This window comes from Bufo gargarizans, chromosome 6 (assembly GCF_014858855.1).
Source record: "Bufo gargarizans isolate SCDJY-AF-19 chromosome 6, ASM1485885v1, whole genome shotgun sequence".
Taxonomy (NCBI): domain Eukaryota; kingdom Metazoa; phylum Chordata; class Amphibia; order Anura; family Bufonidae; genus Bufo; species Bufo gargarizans.
The window spans coordinates 120,301,193-120,321,103 of NC_058085.1; the positions used below are offsets into that span (position 1 = coordinate 120,301,193).

The window sequence follows — 19,911 nt, forward strand, 5'->3', positions numbered from 1 at the left end:
GTCGGCTGCCGATTTGAGAAGTGAAACATGAAAGGTGTTCACTCCTCGGATCGACGGTGGAAGAGCAACCTTGTACGTAACTCGGTTGATCTTTTGTGTCACTGGGTATGGGCCAATGAATCGAGGACCCAACTTGGAAGATGGCTGACGCAGCGGAATGTTCCGGGTGGAGACCCACACCTGATCTCCCACCTTAAACTTTTGCTCTACGGTGCGATGACGATCAGCAAATTTCTTCTGTTGCGCCACCGCACTGCGGAGATTCCGCTGGGCCGACGACCAAATGGGACGTCTATCCTCGAACCACTGATCCACCACCGGTGAGTCAGTGGAGGGTCCGGCCAAAGAAGAGAGTCTTGGATCCCTGCCCCCCACACACCTGAACGGAGACATCTTAGTGGAAGCATGCTCAGAGTTATTATAAGCCACCTCCGCAAAGGGTAGATACGCTGCCCATTCCTCCTGGCAGTCTGACACGAAGCACCGGAGATATTGCTCCAGGGTCTGGTTAGTCCTTTCCGTCTGACCGTTGGTCTCTGGGTGAAAACCAGAAGAAAAAGACAAATTAATACCCAATCGGGAGCAGAAAGAACGCCAGAAGCGGGAGATGAATTGCACTCCTCTGTCTGAAACAATGTCATCCGGCGCTCCGTGTAATCGAAAGACATGATTCAAGAACAGATCTGCCAATTCTCTGGCCGAGGGCAATCCAGGGAGTGGGATAAAATGGGCCATTTTACTAAAACGGTCCACCACTACCCAGATTACCGTACTTCCAGAGGACCTTGGCAAATCTGTGATGAAATCCATGGAAATGTGAGTCCATGGAGCCTGGGGAATAGGCAGTGGGAGTAAAGTCCCAGAAGGGGCAGACCGGGACGGTTTACATCTGGCGCAAACAGTACATGCCTGGATATAGGCCTTAACATCCACGGACATGTTAGGCCACCACACGTGATGTTTAACAAGGGCAAGTGTTTTTTTAACACCCAAATGTCCGGCAGACTTTGAGTCATGAAGCTGTCGGATGACCTCCAATCGAAGGTTAATGGGTACGAACCATCGACCCTCGGGTTTGTCAGGTGGACTCTCTGCCTGTGAGGGCTCAAGAAGAGAGGACAAGTCCTCCATTACTTCTGCGGCCCCCAAGGCAGCAAGAAAACATTTAGTTGGGAGAATGGTTTCTGGCTCAGAGTCCAGGACGGAAGCAGCCTCAGGGAAGCAGCGGGACAGGGCATCTGCCTTCACGTTTTTGTAACCTGGTTTATAAGTGAGGCGGAAATTGAAGCGGGTGAAAAACAATGCCCACCTGGCTTGTCGGGAGTTGAGTCTTTTGGCACTCTCTAGATACTCCAAATTTTTGTGGTCAGTGTAAACCGTGATGGGATGTTCTGCACCCTCTAGCCAATGTCTCCACTCTTGAAAAGCCAATCTTTCTCCCAGAAGCTCTCTATTGCCGATATCATAATTACACTCGGCTGGAGAGAGCTTCCGAGAGAAGAAGGCACAGGGATGTAACCTCTCGGGGTCCCCAGAATACTGTGAGAGAACTGCCCCTACACCGACCTCTGAGGCATCGACCTCGAGAACAAAAGGTCTGGAGGTGTCTGGATGAGTAAGAATTGGTGCCGTGCAAAAGGCCTGTTTCAGCGTCTCAAAGGCTCTGACTGACTCTCTCGTCCACTTAGAAGGATTAGCTCCCTTCTTAGTGAGGTTGGTGAGAGGTACTACTATCGCAGAAAAATTCTTAATAAACTTGCGGTAGAAGTTGGCAAAGCCTAAGAAACGCTGCAACCCCTTAAGATCCTTAGGTTGAGGCCAATCCAAGACAGCAGAAAGTTTGGATGGGTCCATAGCCAATCCCTTTTCTGAGATAATGTACCCCAGGAAAGGCAACTCCTTCACCTCAAACAGACACTTCTCAAGTTTGGCATAGAGGCGGTTCTCCCTCAGCTTCTGGAAAACCTGACACACGTGTCTCCGATGAGCGACCAGATCCGAAGAGTAGATTAGTATGTCATCTAAATAGACAACAACACATCTATCCAAGAAATCTCTGAGAACATCGTTGATGAACTCCTGGAAGACCGCGGGAGCATTACAGAGACCGAAAGGCATCACTAGATACTCGTAATGCCCGTCTCTGGTATTAAATGCGGTCTTCCATTCGTCACCCTCTCTAATGCGAACTAAATTATAAGCACCCCTTAAATCGAGTTTGGTGAAGACTCGGGCCCCTGCCACCTGAGAAAACAGATCATCAATCAGAGGCAGTGGATACCGATTCTTCACCGTAATCCGATTAAGGGCACGATAATCGATGCAAGGTCTCAAGCCTCCATCCTTCTTCTCCACAAAGAAGAATCCAGCTCCAGCAGGGGAAGTGGATGGACGAATGAAATTCTTCTCAAGGTTCTCTTTAATATACTCCCGCTGAGCCTGAACCTCAGGCCCAGTGAGATTATAAAGATGCCCTCGTGGTGGCATGGTGCCTGGCAACAGGTCTATAGGACAATCATATGACCTGTGGGGAGGTAATACATCAGCCCCCTGAGGACTGAACACATCTCGGAAATTATGATACTGCTGTGGTAAAGTACTTAATACTTCCATGGAGGCTAGTGACAGGTCGGGACGAATGCACTTAGTAAGGCATTCCGTACTCCACTGACAGATAAGACCCGAGCGCTAGTCCACTACTGGATTATGGAGCCTTAACCAAGGGAGACCCAAAATCACGGGGGTGGATGGCATGTCAAGGACAAAAAGGCTTAAGGTCTCCCGATGATCAGCCCCCACCGTTACCTGTATTCCCGGAGTCATCCACACTGCACGACCATCTTGAAGAGGGGAACCATCAATCGCGGTCACTGACATGGTGGTTTTCGGCTGGATCAACGGGATGCCAAGTCGACGAACCAAGGTTAAGTCCACAAAATTCCCAGCGGCCCCAGAATCGATTAGTGCTGAAAACTCATGGACCTTGTCTTGCCACCGTAAGGATATGGATACCATCACCCGGCTTGGAGGATGGATAATAGCACCTAGGGGGTTCTCCTCTATGCCCCCTAGGTTCATTCGTTTCCCGCCGGTAGGAGGGGACAGGTTTTAACGAGGTGTCCAGACTTTCCGCAAAATAGGCACAGGCCTTTCTGTTGGCGACGAGCTCGTTCTGCCTGTGTGAGATGGGAGGATCCAACCTCCATTGGCTCTTCGGACGATTTTAGAGGCCCTGGATGTGGTCGAGAGGATGAAAACCGAGACGACCGTTCCACTCGCCTCTCACGGATTCGCCTGTCGGCATCGATTGCCTGAGAGATAGCCATTTCCAACTAGAAGGGGGTAGGCAAGGCCAAAAGAAGATCCCGGACCGCATCCGAAAGTCCCAAACGGAAGCGATGGCGTAGGGCTGCGTCGCCCCAGGTGGTGAAAGCTGCCCATCGCCTGAATTCTGCAGCGTATTCTTCAGCTGGGCGGCGGCCTTGTTGAATATGCTCAAGATTGGTCTCTGCGGTGCGAGTACGATCCGGGTCATCGTAAATCACAGCCATAGCCTCGAAGAAGGCATCCACTGACGAAAAAGCTGTATGGTCTTGAGGCAAGTTAAATGCCCAACGTTGGGGGTCTCCACGTAGCAGTGACATTACAATCCCAATTCTCTGCCTGAGAGTGCCAGAAGCCATCGGTCGTAACTGGAAATAAAGGAGACAGGAGTCCCTGAAGTTTAAGAACTCCTGTCGCTCTCCTGTGAAGGGGTCAGGCAGAGAGATCTTAGGTTCTGTTTGATGCCTTGCGATAGTGACGGGTAGTGCTGAGGCTCCCTGGATAAGCTGCTGAACCTCCTCCATCACAGTTGTCAGTTGCTCTTGGATTTGCGCTGCAGCGGCTGCTGGTATATTTGGGCGTCGTTGGAACAGCAGGTTAACGGCTCCCGTTAATTCATTCAGCTGCTGCTGGATCTTGTCCATGGCAACTGTTAGTTGGGCCCACTGTTCTGTAATGCAAGGCACCAACAAACAGACCAGTGATGAAAGTAAAAAGGTGTTTATTCACCAGAAACATAAACGTCCAGGACACTTGCTGGTAACAAGGAATAATAACAAAAAAAAACAGGCAAGGAGATTCCAGGAATAGTCCCAACCAGTGCTGAATGATGCTGTGCACTTGGCAGTCGAGTCACTCCAGATCTTGGGTCCGCTGTAAAGGACAAAGTTCCTGGCAGTCTTCAGTCACTAGGAGTTGTGACCTATACCTGGTTGAGGGAAAATAACAGTGGGCACTTATCACCCTGAGAGACCTCCTTTTAAATGCCTGCTGACCAATCCCAGGGTGCCAAGTGTCCACTACCATAGGTGAACAAATTGCCCTGCACCTGAGTACAAGGCCTAAGGCAATCACAAGTTGATTAACCCATGGCTGGCTCCCTAATCCACTTTGCTCTTGTGAGTCAGTATAATATGCGCCACTGGTCGACGAAGTGCATAAGAAGCGCGTACTCGCGACCGTGTATCCCTTTGCGAACCTGCCCTTGTGCGTACGCACGGACGCATGATTGACTCAGCGCGAGTATGGGAGCGCGTGGACCCAATGCGGAAACGGAAGTCGCAGGGGACACCGGAGACAACCCTGGCCGCGGCGTCTTGTCACTTGCCTGGCCACTCTGTCCCCGGGACTCCGACGGTCCTCCCCTCCGATGTCCACGCGAACGCATCTCCGCACTGGCTCGCAAAGGGGTCAGCGCTGGTGCATCAGAGACACGCATAACCTGTCCCGCAACTCCACGAGGACCCCTCTTGGCTCCCCTGGAGTGCAAAGCAGGTGAGGATCTTACATTTACTCTGTCTTCTCGCTTTCAAATAAGCAAGTAGAGTAAGTACCATTCTAGCACCAACCTCGTTTTTATATGTTATGCTGATATGGAGTTCTGTCCGTGGTAATGACACAGCACATGAAGAGTTTTTCAGAAGAATGCACATTGCACAAATGTCTGATTTGTGGAGGCCATCCACAGGAAATATGCCAATTCAGAGATTTAGTTCTCATTCTTGATCTCATCAAGGTTGACAACACATGTGCGGCCACGTCTCCACTCACTGCAGGAATTAGGCATGTCATTCTCTGTAGTAGTGATTTGTGGCACACATTTCTTTATTCCACTTCTTGGTAGATCTTTTAAATCTCTTATAGCGTATTAGTCAATTTCTTAAGAAACCCATAGTATGAGATCTTTATCTAATTTTGTACCTGTGTTTCACTTCCTCTATGATAAATACTTTCGGTCACAAAGACATCCTTTGGCAATTCCGACTATGTTTATAAATCACGCACCTCCTACTAACCCTGTTGAATCAGAACAACAATCAGATTGTTGATAATGCTGAATTTGCAAAGTAAAGCCTCATTAACTCGTCTTTATCAATGCTTAAGGCCTCTTTCACACTACCGTTTTTTTTTTTTTCCGTTTTGCTGGCCGGTTTTTACGTTTGAACCATTTATTTCAATGGTTCCGCAAAAAAAAAACGTAATGTACTCTGTATGCATTCCGTTTCCGTATCCGTTCCGTTTTTGCGGAACCATCTATTGAAAAAGTTATGCCCAGCCCAATTTTAATGTAATTACTGTATACGGTATATGCCATACGGAAAAACGGAATGGAAAAAGGGAATGAAAAACGGAAACAAAAAAACTGACCAACGGATCCGTAAAAACGGACCGCAAAACACTGAAATAGCCATACAGTAGTGTGAAAGAGGCTTAAATCTGTGAAAAGGTGGTCAGTGATGGCTGTGATGGATCTGTGTGTCATCCGTGTTTCACTGACACTGCACAGCTAAAAAATAGTTTTCAAAGCATCTCTTTCTAATGATCCGTGAAAACATGGATGGCATCCGTGGTTTTCACGGACCCATAGACTGTAATGGTTGTGATGGATCCGGACAAATTAGAGCATGCATCCATGCTAAAAAAAGCGGACCGTGGTATAAAACAGATGTATTAACCTCTTTCCGTCCGCCCATAGGATATAAACGTCCTATGGGTGGACCTCTATTTCTGAAAGCACGTTTTAAAACGTCCTTTCAGAAACAGCAGCTGCACGCTAATCGTGCAGCTGCTGATCGGGTTGCCCGCTGTCAGTGACAGCAGGGCAACCCAGAGATAAGGCAGGGACAGTTCCCAGGTGTCCCTGCCTTCCGGATCGCTGCAGACACAGTCATGTGACCGCCAGGACCGGAGAGTGCAGGAGCTGTGTGAGGTCTTTCAGAGCCTCTCTGGGGGGTGCATTTCTTCTGTAACTGGGGCTACTATGTCAGCCCCAGTTACAGGAGAAATCAACAGTGGAAAAAAAAAAGAAAAAGTGAAGCAAATGTCCCCCAGAGGTCTTGTATGACCTTATGGGGGACGAAAAGTGTAAAAAAATAAAAATAAAAATAAAGTTTCACATGTAAAAAAAAAAAGCCCCCAAGTAAGGAATAAAAAATAAATTTTTAAAAATAGAAAAAATAAAATAAAATAGACATATTTGGTATTGCCGCGTCCGTAAAAACCAGCTCTATAAAAATATCACATGACCTAACCCCTCGGGTGAACACCGTAAAAAAAAAAAAAAAAATGTCAAAACAAGCAATTTTTGTCACCTTGCATTACAAAAGGTGCAACACCAAGTGATCAAAAACGCGTATGTCCCACAAAATGGTACCAATAAAACCGTCACCTCATCCTGCAAAAAATGAGCCCCTACATAAGAAAATGTCTCAAAAAATAAAAAAAACTATAGCTCTCAGAACATGGACACATTAAAACATAATTTTTTTGTTTCAAAAATGCTGTTATTATGTAAAACTTTCATAAATGAGAAAAAGTATACATATTAGGTATCGCTGCGTCCGTAACAATCTGCTCTATAAAAATGTCACTTGACTAAACCCCTCAGGTGAACGCTGTAAAAATAAATAAATAGAAACTGTGCTAAAACAACCAATTTTTTGGTCACCTTGCCCCATAAAGTGTTATAATGAATGATCAAAAAATCATATGTACCCAAAAATAGTACTAATAAAACTGGCACCTTATCCCCTAGTTTCCAAAATGGGGTCACTTCTTGGGAGTTTCTACTGTAAGGGTGCATCGGGGGGCTTCAAATGGGACATGGCATCTAAAAACCATGTGGAGTTCCTTTTCTTCTGCGCCCTGCCGTGTGCCCATACAGCAGTTTATGACCACATGTGGGGTGTTTCTGTAAACCGCAGAATCTGGGTAATAAATATTGAGTTTTGTTTGGCTGTTAACCATCGATGTGTTAAAGAAAAAATTGGATTAAAATGGAAAATCTGCCAAAAAAGTGAAATTTAACATTTTTATCTCCATTTTCCTTTAATTCTTGTGGAACGCATAAATGGTTAACAAAGTTTGTAAAATCGGTTTTGAATACCTTGAGGGGTGTAGTTTCTACAATGGGGTCATTTATGGGGGTATCCACTATGTAGGCCCCACAAAGTGACTTTAGACCTGAACTGGTCCTTATAAAGTGGGTTTTGGCAATTTTCTTAAAAATTTGAAGAATTGTTTCTAAACTTCTAAGCCTTTTAACATCCTAAAAAAATAAAATGACATTTCCAAAATGATGCCAACATAAAGTAGACATATGGGGAATGTTAAGTAATAAATATTTTTTAGATTTCAATAATTTAGAAAATTGGGTAAATTTGGGATTTTTTCATATAAAAAGGTGAAATATTTTGACTCAAATTTATGACTATCATGAAGTACAACGTGTCACGAGAAAACAATCTCTGAATGACTTAGATAAATAAAGGCGTTCCAAAGTTATTACCACATAAAGTGAGATATGTCAGTTTTGCAAAATTAGGCCTGGTCAGGAAGGGGGCAAATGGCCCAGATGGGAAGTGGTTAAAATGAATGGGCATGTGCGCTGTTCATGGAAAACACGTAGGCACCCTTATGTGGAACACTGACATGTGAATGAGGCTTAAAGCCTGTATTAGACGGGCAGATTTTCAGCCAGATGATCACTAAGGAGCTAAGTAATGCTCATTAGTGATCATTTGGCAGTGTAATACTCCTGTTTGCTTGTTCATTGGGCAGTTTAAATATTTTGACAGGTTTGTCATGGTCACAATTGACTATAGCATCTGGCGGGTTAAATGTCCAATCGGCATTATCACCATTCACAGACAGTAACCCTGGGTGTTTGCTGTGTGAAACAGCAGAAAACCGGTGGCTATGGCTCCCGCTCAGCTTCTGAGCAGGGGTCATTTTTATAGACTGGAATGGGCTAAATAAATTTACAGATAACATAATGTCAGGAATGTTTGCATCTAGAGGAGGATAGTCACATAGACCCTACTATAAACCTCCAAACAATTGCAAGAAGAAAAATCATAACTATCTAATTAGTGTTTATCCTGCCAAAACATTTAAAGTGCAGTTGTATTATACTAAATTGGTTGCTTTGCATTATAGTGCCAAATGTAATATAAAGTAATTGTGAGTGTCATACCTTATGGGAATAAAAGGTCTAAGCACAAGAAAAAAAAAAACAATGTGAATAAATAGAAATGTAAGGAGAGCAAGAAATAATAAAAAGAGGGCATTTTAATTACTAAAACAGGAAGGTACTGAAGAAGCACTAAAAACTATAAGGAAAAATAGAATAGAAAAAGACAGCCAAGCTGGAGACATAGCGGCTCCATGTCAAAGAGTAAAACCCTAACATTTTCTTCAATTATATAAATGGTAAAGTTAAACCTGAAAGTGTTGTCCTTCTAGGGTATGACCACATGGTCAAGTTTCTGTTTGCAGTTTTGGAAGAAAAAATCAGGAGTGGATCATAAAAAGAGAGTGCCTCATATCACATAAAATAAAAAAATCCACTTACCTCTCCTGCTCCGGATTCCGCCGCTTACCTCCAGCGCTCTTCTTTCTGCCATCGGCTGTGCTGTGACCCGACACGCACAGCGTTAGTGTCACGGGGCGCCAAAGGCGCACTCGGTCTCCCATCAGCTTTCATCAGAAGCGAGGATCTGTGTTTGGCCACGTTCCCAGGGCGGCTTTGCTAGCTGGGAGGCTCCCTGCTCCTAGGTCTGCCTTGAGTGCAGAGCTGATCACTCGGTGCTCGACTTGTCTGTCTGTCAGTTATGTGACTCTGGCCACATCACATGACCCTCAGACCCCACTATAAATACAGGCAGCCTGCTGGCCACAGGTTGCCTGTTAGGCTACTTTCACACTAGCGTTCATGGGTCCGTTCGTGAGCTCCGTTTGAAGGAGCTCACGAGCGGACCCAAACGCCTCCGTCCAGCCCTGATGCAGTCTGAATGGAGTGGATCCGCTCAGACTGCATCAGTCTGGCGGCGTTCAGCCTCCGCTCCGCTCGCCTCCGCACGGACAGACGGACAGCTGAACGCTGCTTGCAGCGTTCAGCTGTCCGCCTGGCCGTGCGGAGGCGAGCGGATCCGTTCAGACTTACAATGTAAGTCAATGGGAACGGATCCGCTTGAAGATGTCACCCTATGGCTCAATCTTCAAGCGGATCCGTCCCCCATTGACTTTACATTGAAAGTCTGAACGGATCCGCTCAGGCTGCTTTCACACTTAGAATTTTTTCTAAGTTATTAATGCAGACGGATCCGTACTGAACGGAGCCTCCGTCTGCATTAATATGATCGGATCCGTTCAGAACGGATCCGATCAAGCGCAAGTGTGAAAATAGCCTTAATTCTAGGTTCCTGGCTATTTGTTGGACTACTGAATACTCACCTGATCCTGTTCCCTGACGATCCTTTGCCTGCTCCTCCTGTACTGCGCATCCCTCCTGGTATTGTGACCTCGGCTCCCACCTGACTACTTTTTGCGGACTCCTCTGGTAGTTCTCTACTCTCCTGGTATTTGACTCCGGCTTCTCCTGACTATTCTTTGCTTAACCCTTTGTACTGCATAGCTCTCTTGGTTCTGACCCGGTCCGTTCACGTTCCGTATTTTGTCTGTCTTCCCTGCACATATCCTAAGTAAGGGACTGTCGTCCAGTTGTCCCCTGTCATCAGGGCTCGTGAGGCAAGTAGGTAGGGCCAGGGGTGAGGGTGGAGCGCAGTGGTCACTATCCTTCCACCTGTGTGTGTGTGGACGTGACCGTTACAGTTAGGTCACAGGGCACCCTTACGCTGTGTTCAGCCACAGCCGACAGCAGAGGACCAGGAAGTGGTGAGTACAGAGCCCGGGGAGCTCTACATTCACCTCTTTCTGGTCCTCCGGTACTAATGTACTCATTAGTATTTACCCCATAAGACGCAATTAAATTTCCCCTCCACTTTGTGTGAAAAAAAGTGCGTCTTATAGGGCGAAAAAAATGTATCGGGGGCCACAGCGGCGCAACGGAGTGGCTCCCAGAAATAATAGTAAGTGCAGGGACATCCCCCATGTATGCCCTACATGTCCTGTGACTTTGTTAATAAAGTATGGACCCATGAAAGGTCCTCCAGTGGCCAGCAGGGCTCAAGAGGCAGCTGCCTTGGGCCCCCCGGAGCAACTGGGCCCTGGGCAGCTGCCCCTTTTGTCCCGCGTTAAAGACAGCCCTGCCACCCTCTTCTGATGATGATTAACCCCCCTCTTCACCCGGCTCCCACGTGCGATTGGCTATATCATCATCATCCACTACTGTCTGCACATCACTGATATCCCCTTCACCAGTCTCAGGGCCACATGCCTGACCGCTCGCAACACCAGCTCCCACATGACTCTCATCGTCGCTACTTGCCCACCTACCGGAGGAAGCAGCGAATCTCTCCTCTTCACCTGTCTGTCGGACATATTGTACTGTAACATTAACTGCATGGGTAAATGAGCAATAGTGTCAGGCCTCAATTTCGCACCAACTTCGCAACTACTGATTGACGCATCAAATTAAGTGTAAAAGAAATTAATCACCCTAAAAAGGGTGTAGTATCAGGCCACAATTTCACACCAACTCTGCAACTACCGATTGATGCATCAAATTAAGTATAAAAGAATTTGACCACCCTAAGGCTACTTTCACACTAGCGTTTTTTCCTGGATCCGGCAGGGCTTAGTAAAAATGCTTCCGTTACTGATAATGCAACCATCTGCATCCGTTATGAACGGATCCGATAACATAGCCAAGACGGATCCTTCATGAACACATTTGACTGTCAATTGGGGAAGGATCCATTTTCTATTGTGTCAGATTGTAACAGAGTTAAACGGATCCATCCCCATTGACTTGAATTGTGGGTCATGACGGATCCGTTTTGCTCCGCATCCCATGACGGAAATAAAACCGCAGCTTGTTGCGCTTTGCTCTCCGGTATTAGAATGCAACCAAATAGAACAGAATGCTTTTTGGATTATTCCGTTCTGTTCATCTACGTTTTGTCCTTATTGACAATAGGGACAAAACGGAAGCGTTTTTCTACGGTATTGAGATCCTATGACTGATCTCAATACCGAAAAAGAGAAATGCTAGTGTGAAAGTAGCCTAAAAAGGGTGTAGTATCAGGCCGCGATTTCACACCAACTCCTCAAATCGGTATTGACGCATGGAATTAAGTGTAAAAGAATTTGAACACTAAATGTGTAGTATCAAACCAGGTTTGGGTCAAAAACATAGAACAGGTGCAGATCTTTCCATTACACCTTATCTCTGAGTAGGCTTCACTAATGGTTTTGGCTCACAAAAAATTATGTAAATAACTGAAGTGTGAACTCACCCTAAAGTGTGTAGTATCAGGCTGCTATTTCACACCAACTCTGCAACTACTGATTGATGCATCAAATTAAGTGTAAAAGAATTTGACCACCCTAAAAGTGTGTATAGAACTGTTCTGCTTCGGTGAACAGCGGCCTCAGCAGCTAACTCTTTTCGGGTTATCTGTTCTCTCCATTTATGGTGTAATCACCTCTAGTATTTACACAAAACATTTTTTAAGCCTGAGGAGCGTGCTTTCTTCTAGCATGCCAGACTGCAATTTCATCCCAGAAGCAAGGATAGATGTATGGAAGTACTTATATATAAACTAAATACACCCCAAAACAGTTTGTAATTTCACCCTAATAACAGAAGCAAGGATTGCTGGAATTACTGATGTATCAAAGAATGCAAAAACCTAAAATCAGTTGTATTAGGGCACTTTTTAACCCCAATTAGTGCAGCAGCAGTAGTAGAATAGCTCCTATTAGCCAGGCTTTACACTCTCCTATTGGTCCCTGCTCCCTTCCTACAGTGGGGATAGTGCCGCCCTATCCTTTCCCTATACTGTGAATATTCTTTCCCTGAACTGCTCAATAGTTATTTTTGGGTGAATAAATTGTTTCCTAAACACTGTCCTTAGTGCCTGTCACGTCTCTCCCTGCACTAAGTTCACTGTAAAATGGCACAGACTGAGCAGGCTGAGACTTTTTATAGAACTGTGACATCACAGGGTAAGGCTAGCTGCTGATTGGCTGGCTGCATGCATGGCATTGTGGGTGATCCCTCGTTCCCGGGCTTCTTACTTCCTCCTTCTAACATGTGCAGCAGCCATTTTAGAATTTTTTTTTATTAGTTACCACGAACCTCTTAGAAATTCTACTTCTCCTGAAATTCGGATTGAATTCCACTTGTTTCTCCTTCGATTCGCTCATCTCTACAGTTGATACTGTGCCGCATAAAGGTTAGTACATAAACTGAGAATGCTTAAAATGAGGTTAGTACATAAACTGAGGGAAAATGTGTGTATGTGGGTAAGTAACTGGCACAGTGATAGAAAACAGAAGGTGTTTATTAATGGTACATACTCACATTGGGCAGAGAATTGGCAAATGAGGTTTAATACTGATAAATGTAAGATTAAGGGAAAATATAACTCACCAATACATTTTAAATGTTAAAACTGGTATGTAAAAGGACATAGGAATTTTAGTTAACAGTAAACTTTTCTGTAGCAACTAGTATCAGGCTGCTTCTGCCAAGGCCAGTTAGATTATGAGGTGCATCAAAAGGGGCATAGATGCACGTGATGAGAACATAGTTCTGCCACTTTACAAATCACTAGTCAGACCACACATGGAGCACTACGTAAAATTCTGGGCTCCTTTGCACAAGAAAGACATAGGAGAGCTAGAGAAGGTTTAGATGAGGGCAACTAAAGTAATAACTAGAACGTGTGGACTACAGTAACCAGAAAGATTATCCAAATTAGGGTCGTTTACAATATATTCATACCCCTTGTACATTTCCATTTGTATTCAGCCCCTATACTCGGATGCCCCTAAATAAAATCCATTGTGACCAATTGCCTCTAGAAGTCACTTGCGTGTAATTTATTCTGATTGTAACTACAACTGTTCTATGAAGACATCAGACGCTGGTTAGATGACATTAGTGATCAAACAGCATCAGGCATAAAGTTGTGGAGAAGTATAAAGAAGGGTGAGGCTATAAATAAAATATCCCGAACTCTGAACATCTCACAGAGCACTGTTTAATCCATGATCCGAAAATAGAAGGGGTATGGCACAACTGCAAACATACCAATAAATGACTGTCCACCTAAACTGACAGCCCAGACAAGGAAAGCACTAGTTGGAGAAGCAGCCAAGAAGCCCATGGTCCCTCTGGAGATGCTGCAGAGTTCCACAGCTCAAGTGTAAGAAACTGTCCCCAGGACAACTATTAGTCATGACGCCACAAATCTGGCCTTTATTGAAAAATGGCAAGAAAGCCATTTTTGAAAGCAAGCCATAACAAGTCCCATTTGTTTTGCCACAAGCCATGTAGAGGACATAGCAAACATGTAGAAGAAGTTATTCTGCTTAGATGAGACCAAAATTGAACATTTTTGTTTAAATGCAAACTGCTCTGTGTGGTGGACAACTAACACTGCACATAACCCTAAACAGACCATCCTCACTGTGAAACATGGTGGTAGCATCATGCTGTGGGGATGCTTTTTTTCAGCAGGGACAGGGAAACTGGTCATAGTTGATGGGAAGATGGATGGAGCCAAATACAAGGCAATCCTAGAGGAAAACTTGGTAGAGGCTGCAGAAGACTTGAGCTTGGGGCAGAGGTTCACCTTCCAGCAGGACAACAACCCTTAACATAAAGCTAGAACTACAATGGAATGGTTAATATCAAAGCATATTCATGTGGCAATCTGTGGCAAGACTTGAAAATTGCTGTTCACAGACTCTCTCCATCCAAGCTGACGAGCTACTTTGCAAAGGAGGCAAATCGGCAAAAATGTCAGCCTCTAGATGTGCATAGCTGATAGAGATATACCGTAAAAGACTTGCAGCTGTAAAAGGTGATTCTACAAAGTATTGATTTAGGGGTGCTAAATTCAAATGCACACCACACTTTCTAGATTTTTATTTATTAAAACCATGTATCATTTTCTTTTTACCTCACACATACTTACTACTTTGTGTAGGTCTATCACATAAAATCCCAGTAAAATACATTTACTGTAAGTTTGTGGGTGTAATTGGAACACATGTGGAAAAAATGGAAGAGTATTAATACTTTTTCAAGGCACTGTAGTTTATCAAAAAAGGTAGCTGAGAGGAGATCTAATAACTATGTAAAAATATATCAAATGGGTATACAGAGATTTCTCCCAAGATCTATACCCTGGACTGTGACAGTGACAAGGGGACATCCATCATCTATGTCTAGAGGAAAGAAGTTTTCTCTGTCAACATAGAAGGGGATTCTTTACTGTAAGAGCAGTAAAACTCTCTGCCAGAGGAAGTTGTGATGTTGAACTCACTAAAAGAGTTCAGAAGGGGTCTGGATATATTTCTGGAGTGTCATAATATTATAGTTTACTAGAATTCTGGAGAAGGTTTGTTGTTCCAGGAACTTATTCTTATTGCCTAATTGGAGTTGGGAATTAATTGTCTCCCCTGAATAAGGAAAATTGGCTTCTATCTAATCCCCCCCCCCCCCCCTGCATCACCTTTGCAGGATAATAGGCTGAACTGGATGGAAGCTATGTCTTTTTTCATAGTTACAAACTATGTTACTATGTAATTTGTCCTTGCGGTTTACAAAAAATAGACATCCTGCTTTCCTTTATATTGAGTGTTTGGTAGTTAAAGGAGTTATCCTACCTAGGGGCTGATAACCCCAATGCAACTAAGCTGCCCCATAAAATAAAATAAACACTCACTTTAGACTAATGCATAATGCCGTCTACGCTTTCAACCTACCATCGGCTCCCAGCAGACCCGACAGGCTCACCACTTGCCCAAATTGTCATACGCCGCATGCTGATCTATTTCATGGTCTATGGGCTTGTCCCCAGATCCATAGTTTGTGGAGACAAGTAGCTCAGATAACTAGGGATGTCTGGAACATTGTAGTCCCACTAAATCCCATGATATTTTTGTTCCATTACTGGGAGGAGACGAAGGATGGGGTCTCCACGGAACAAAGGTTGCCAGCTCTTTTTCATGCTATATGCATGGTAACCAAAAGGAGCATATTGCAACACTGGTTACAACCCTTAATTCCCTCTAGAGACAGCATTCTATCGTGCCTAAAATATTTATTGGCTTTGGAGCGTAGGGAGGCAGAGAGAAGTAAAGAGGGGAAAGGAAGCAAGTTTCTGAAAAGATTCCAAGGTTTGGTTTTCTGACACAATTCCTGTCTGATTCAGAAATAGAGAACATAATGAAACCTTTCACTCTTACACAATGGTTCTTAAAAGATCTCAATAACTGTATTTTGTCAAGAATCATACATGTCTTTTCCCTTAATAAAATTTGTTTAAAAAACAAAACAAAAAAAAACGTTCAAGCGGATGTAACAGATGAGGCCCGTGATTCACTCTTTCGGAATTCAACTTGGGGGAGGTGTTATCAGTGACTGATCTGTGAATATGTATTCACACAGGAAATTTGTATCATTCACTGCTAAGGCCCCATGTACTGTACAATTGAAGTCAGAAAAAGCTATATATCAATCTGCTCAGCTCATCCTGTTCCATATGCTGTCTGCTCATTGCACTATATTGTGTGGTGACAAGTTCTCTTTAAAGGTGCCTTCTGCTTTAAACAATCCCTTTTTATTGTTAGGATCCCTTGATCATATGGAACCCAGCGATCTGCTGTAATCTATGGAATTTGTTTTGAAACAAGTGTTCAGTTCTGTTTTTAAGTGAATGTTAGCAATTGTTTGCTGATTTGCTTGTTTTTGATGTATGCCATTTGTATAATGTACTTTATTGATCCAGCAGACACTTTGGGAAAACAATGGATTTTTATATCACTGAGATGAACTAAGATAACCACTTAAATGATTGCTGAAAGGCATTCTAGATTTCTAAACTTGTCAAGATAATATTGAATCACTACTAGACAAACCCTGACCTGGATGAATAAAAACTCTTCTAGACATACAAAACTAAATTAGAATTCAGATAAGGGAATTAACCACTTATTCTTATTGTTATTGCCCCAAAACATCTGCAACCTAAAAAAGAAGCAACAGTTGCTTTCTTAGGCTACTTTCACACAGGCGTTTTGGCTTTCCGTTTGTGAGATCCGTTCAGGGCTCTCACAAGCGGTCCAAAACGGATCAGTTTGCATTCTAATGCATTCTGAATGGAAAAAGATCTGCTCAGAATGCATCAGTTTGCCTCCGTTCCATCTCCATTCTGCTTTGGAAGCAGACACCAAAACGATGCTTGCAGCGTTTTGGTGTCCGTCTGATGAAACTGAGCCAAACAGATCCATCCTGGCAGACAATGTAAGTCAATGGTGACGGATCCATTTTCACTGACACAATCTGGTACAATAGAAAATGGATCCGTCCTCCATTGACTTTCAATGGTGTTCAAGACGGATCTGTGTTGGCTATGTTAAAGATAATACGAACGGATCCGTTCAGAACGGATGCAGACGGTTGTATTATCTGAATGGATCCGTCCATGTCGGATCCGCACAAAACGCAAGTGTGAAAGTAGCCTTAAATGGGTCAGTTTAAGAAAACAGCTGAGCAGCCACCCAGCTTGTTTATTTTGGGTCAAACGGCTGCTGCATCTGTTGCTTTCTTAAATGACAGAGGGCCTCTAGTAGACTAGGCTCTGAGCGGCTCCCCAAACTTGGGCTTCCCCATTCCCTCTGCTTCCCTGCCACAACATGTCATCAACACAACCTTTCTGTGCTAGCATTGACATCAGGGTGTTATCGGATATCGACACTGTCTAATCATTGCATACAGCAGTGTTCCTCAACTCCAGTCCTCAGGGCCCACCTACCAGTCATGATTTGAGAGTATCCCACACAATGAATACCTGTGGTAAGTCCTGATGCGTTGACACTAATTATATCACCTGCACAATACTAGGGAAATCCTGAAAACATGACCGGCAGATGGGCCCTGAAGACTAGAGTGAGGAGCACTGGCATACAAGATCTGACTGTGTAGGGCCTTATACTCTTGACAAAGAGGAAAGGTAACATGTGGTTGTCCACTCGGCCTGGGCTAGACAGAGGATTCTTGAATACTTTGAGTAATACAAGGATTATCTAAGTACAATACAGGGTATCAACAGCTCATCCAATGTCTACTTAAAAAATACATTTATATGTATTTACTGATATGAAACTCTAGAAGTCTTCATCATATTCTGTTGGTAGGAAGCTAAAGCTACTCCTAGGTTCTTCACAAGAGCCTGCAGCAATGCCGAGTGGACTTGGGTGCAAACAGGGTTATTCAGTGGGTCTTGAGTTCAGATGCAAAGCACAGAAGTAGAAACAGAACCATGATACGATGACTTAATGATACAATTTGCATATATTTAGTAAAAGCTTGTAAAATTAGAATTTTTTTCCCCCATTTTCAACTGCAATATTGCACATACAGTATATACAAAAATACTGTTGTATATTTCCACATCTTAAATTTATTTTGGCTGCATTTTCAAAAAATATTTTTAACTTACAATTTTAACATTTTTAATTTTTTTAAAGTATATATATTTTTTTCTAGCCTGGTTTGCATAGGCTTATAAGTGCCAGAATAACAGAAACTGTTGGTATATAAGGGCATAAAATAAATAAATTTAAAAAAATGAATACAGCAACAGATTAATGCTAGAGGAACTAGAAGACCTTTCACCACTCCTGATATGCTTGTTTAATAGCTTCATTCCCAATGTAATAACAACTTTGGAGCATCTATTCTTACGTCTGTATGTTGTGCCATTCCTGTATTATTTCTACTAGAAGTTATGAATTAATTGCCATTAGCCTTCAGTAAGGGTACAGAGGGGAGGTAACCAGTTGGGGGGGTGAACCTGCACAGACTCCCTCTATCCAATCAGTGCAGCCATTTTCAGACTGTGCAGGTACACCCCCAGAATGGTTGCCTCCCCTCTGTACCCTTAATGAAGGCTAATAAGAATTCACTCATAACTTCTAGTAGAGATAATAAAGGAATGGCACAACATAGAGACATAAGAATAGATGCTCCAGAATTGTTATTACATGGGGAATGCATGAAGCTATTAAAACAGGCATGTGAGGGGTGGTGAAAGGTCCTTTTTAAGCTGACAGCAGATAGCACTGTGTTAAGAATCTCTGTTTATTCCAGTGTATGTGCTGTATGGTGATGATGTAGATGTTATCTCAATCTAGATGATGATGTTACATTTATCTGACATAATTTTAAGGTCTATATTAAAGGTTATATTTTTGGGGTTTTGTGTTTGTTCAGTGATAGTTTATAATTTTCCCCTATTGGGCTTCAATGCCATATTCTCTGTGAGGTCTACATTTAAAGGTTGCTGTTTTGTCCCAAGTAAAGTAAACCAGTTTTTGTTCTACCACAAGGTCTGAGTGCTGTTCATAAAAGCTGCAAACACTGCAATAGGTTCTGGACCCTGGACACACACAAGAAAACAGAACAGGAAAGCTTGATGAGTGGACAGACACCAGGAATCTTCTAGAAGTCTCATCCTCAGAATATAAGGAAGAGACACCGTCTGTACATATAAAGGGAAATATGGCTGGCAGCTCAGAACTGAAACTTACAGTAGCCAACCTTAACAGTGGAAATTTAGAGTGGAAATGTTACTTTCCAGAGATGACTTATGGGAGGTTATAGTACAGAGAGACCAGAGATCAATTGTCAGGTATCGGGCAAGGGCCACAATAAGCTTATTAGTGGAGGATGACCAACCGATCCACATCAGACATGAGAGCACTGCAAAGGGCATGTGGAATACACTACAGAAATTGCATGAAAGATTCAGTCTGAATAGTAAGGTATTTCTGCTGAGTAAACTGTACAAAATGAGGTATAACAAAGAAAATGCAGGAGCATATAAATGCAACTAAGGTCAGTCGGTGAGGATATTAACCGCCTCCGGACCGCCTAACGCAGGATTGCGTTCCGGAGGCGGTCGATTCATTCCTCCTTGACGCTTCGGCAAAAGTTAAAGGAGGAGTTCGTCACCAGCCTGCCAGCCAATAATCATCGCTGGCAGGCTGATTTTCAAAAAATCTAATCACAAGCCAGTTAACACTTTATATTTATAAATATAAGGTGTTAAATGGCTTCTGTGCTCCTCTGCTGGTCCTTTTTGTCGGTTGGTCCCAGCAGAGGAGCACACATCACTGTGAGTACACCAAACACTACACTTAGCCCCCAGATCACCCCACCATCACCCCAATTAACCCCTTGATCACCCCTGTCAATCACTAGTGAAAGGGAAAAAAGTGATCAGTGTAAACTGTCACATTTTTTTTTCACTTGTATTGACGGTTAGGTTTTAGGATAGTTTAGGCCCCTTTGGTAGGTAGTTAGCGTCGGTTAGCGCCCAGCCCACCGCACCGCAGTCACTGATTCGCTGATTAGCTTATCGCTAATCGGCATTGGTACTTTTATAG

The 19,911-nt window shown here is 43.7% G+C and overlaps 1 protein-coding gene across 1 annotated transcript in view; it reads left to right on the plus strand.

Annotated features, from left to right (window-relative positions):
- ZPBP2 (zona pellucida binding protein 2) overlaps nt 1–18,945 on the plus strand; it is a 140,183-nt gene extending 121,238 nt beyond the window's left edge. Inside the window, exon 5 of the mRNA XM_044299050.1 lies at nt 18,853–18,945. The gene's annotated coding sequence lies outside the window, so the exon portion shown is untranslated. The remainder of the gene's footprint in view (nt 1–18,852) is intronic.
- Nucleotides 18,946–19,911: the final 966 nt, after the last annotated feature.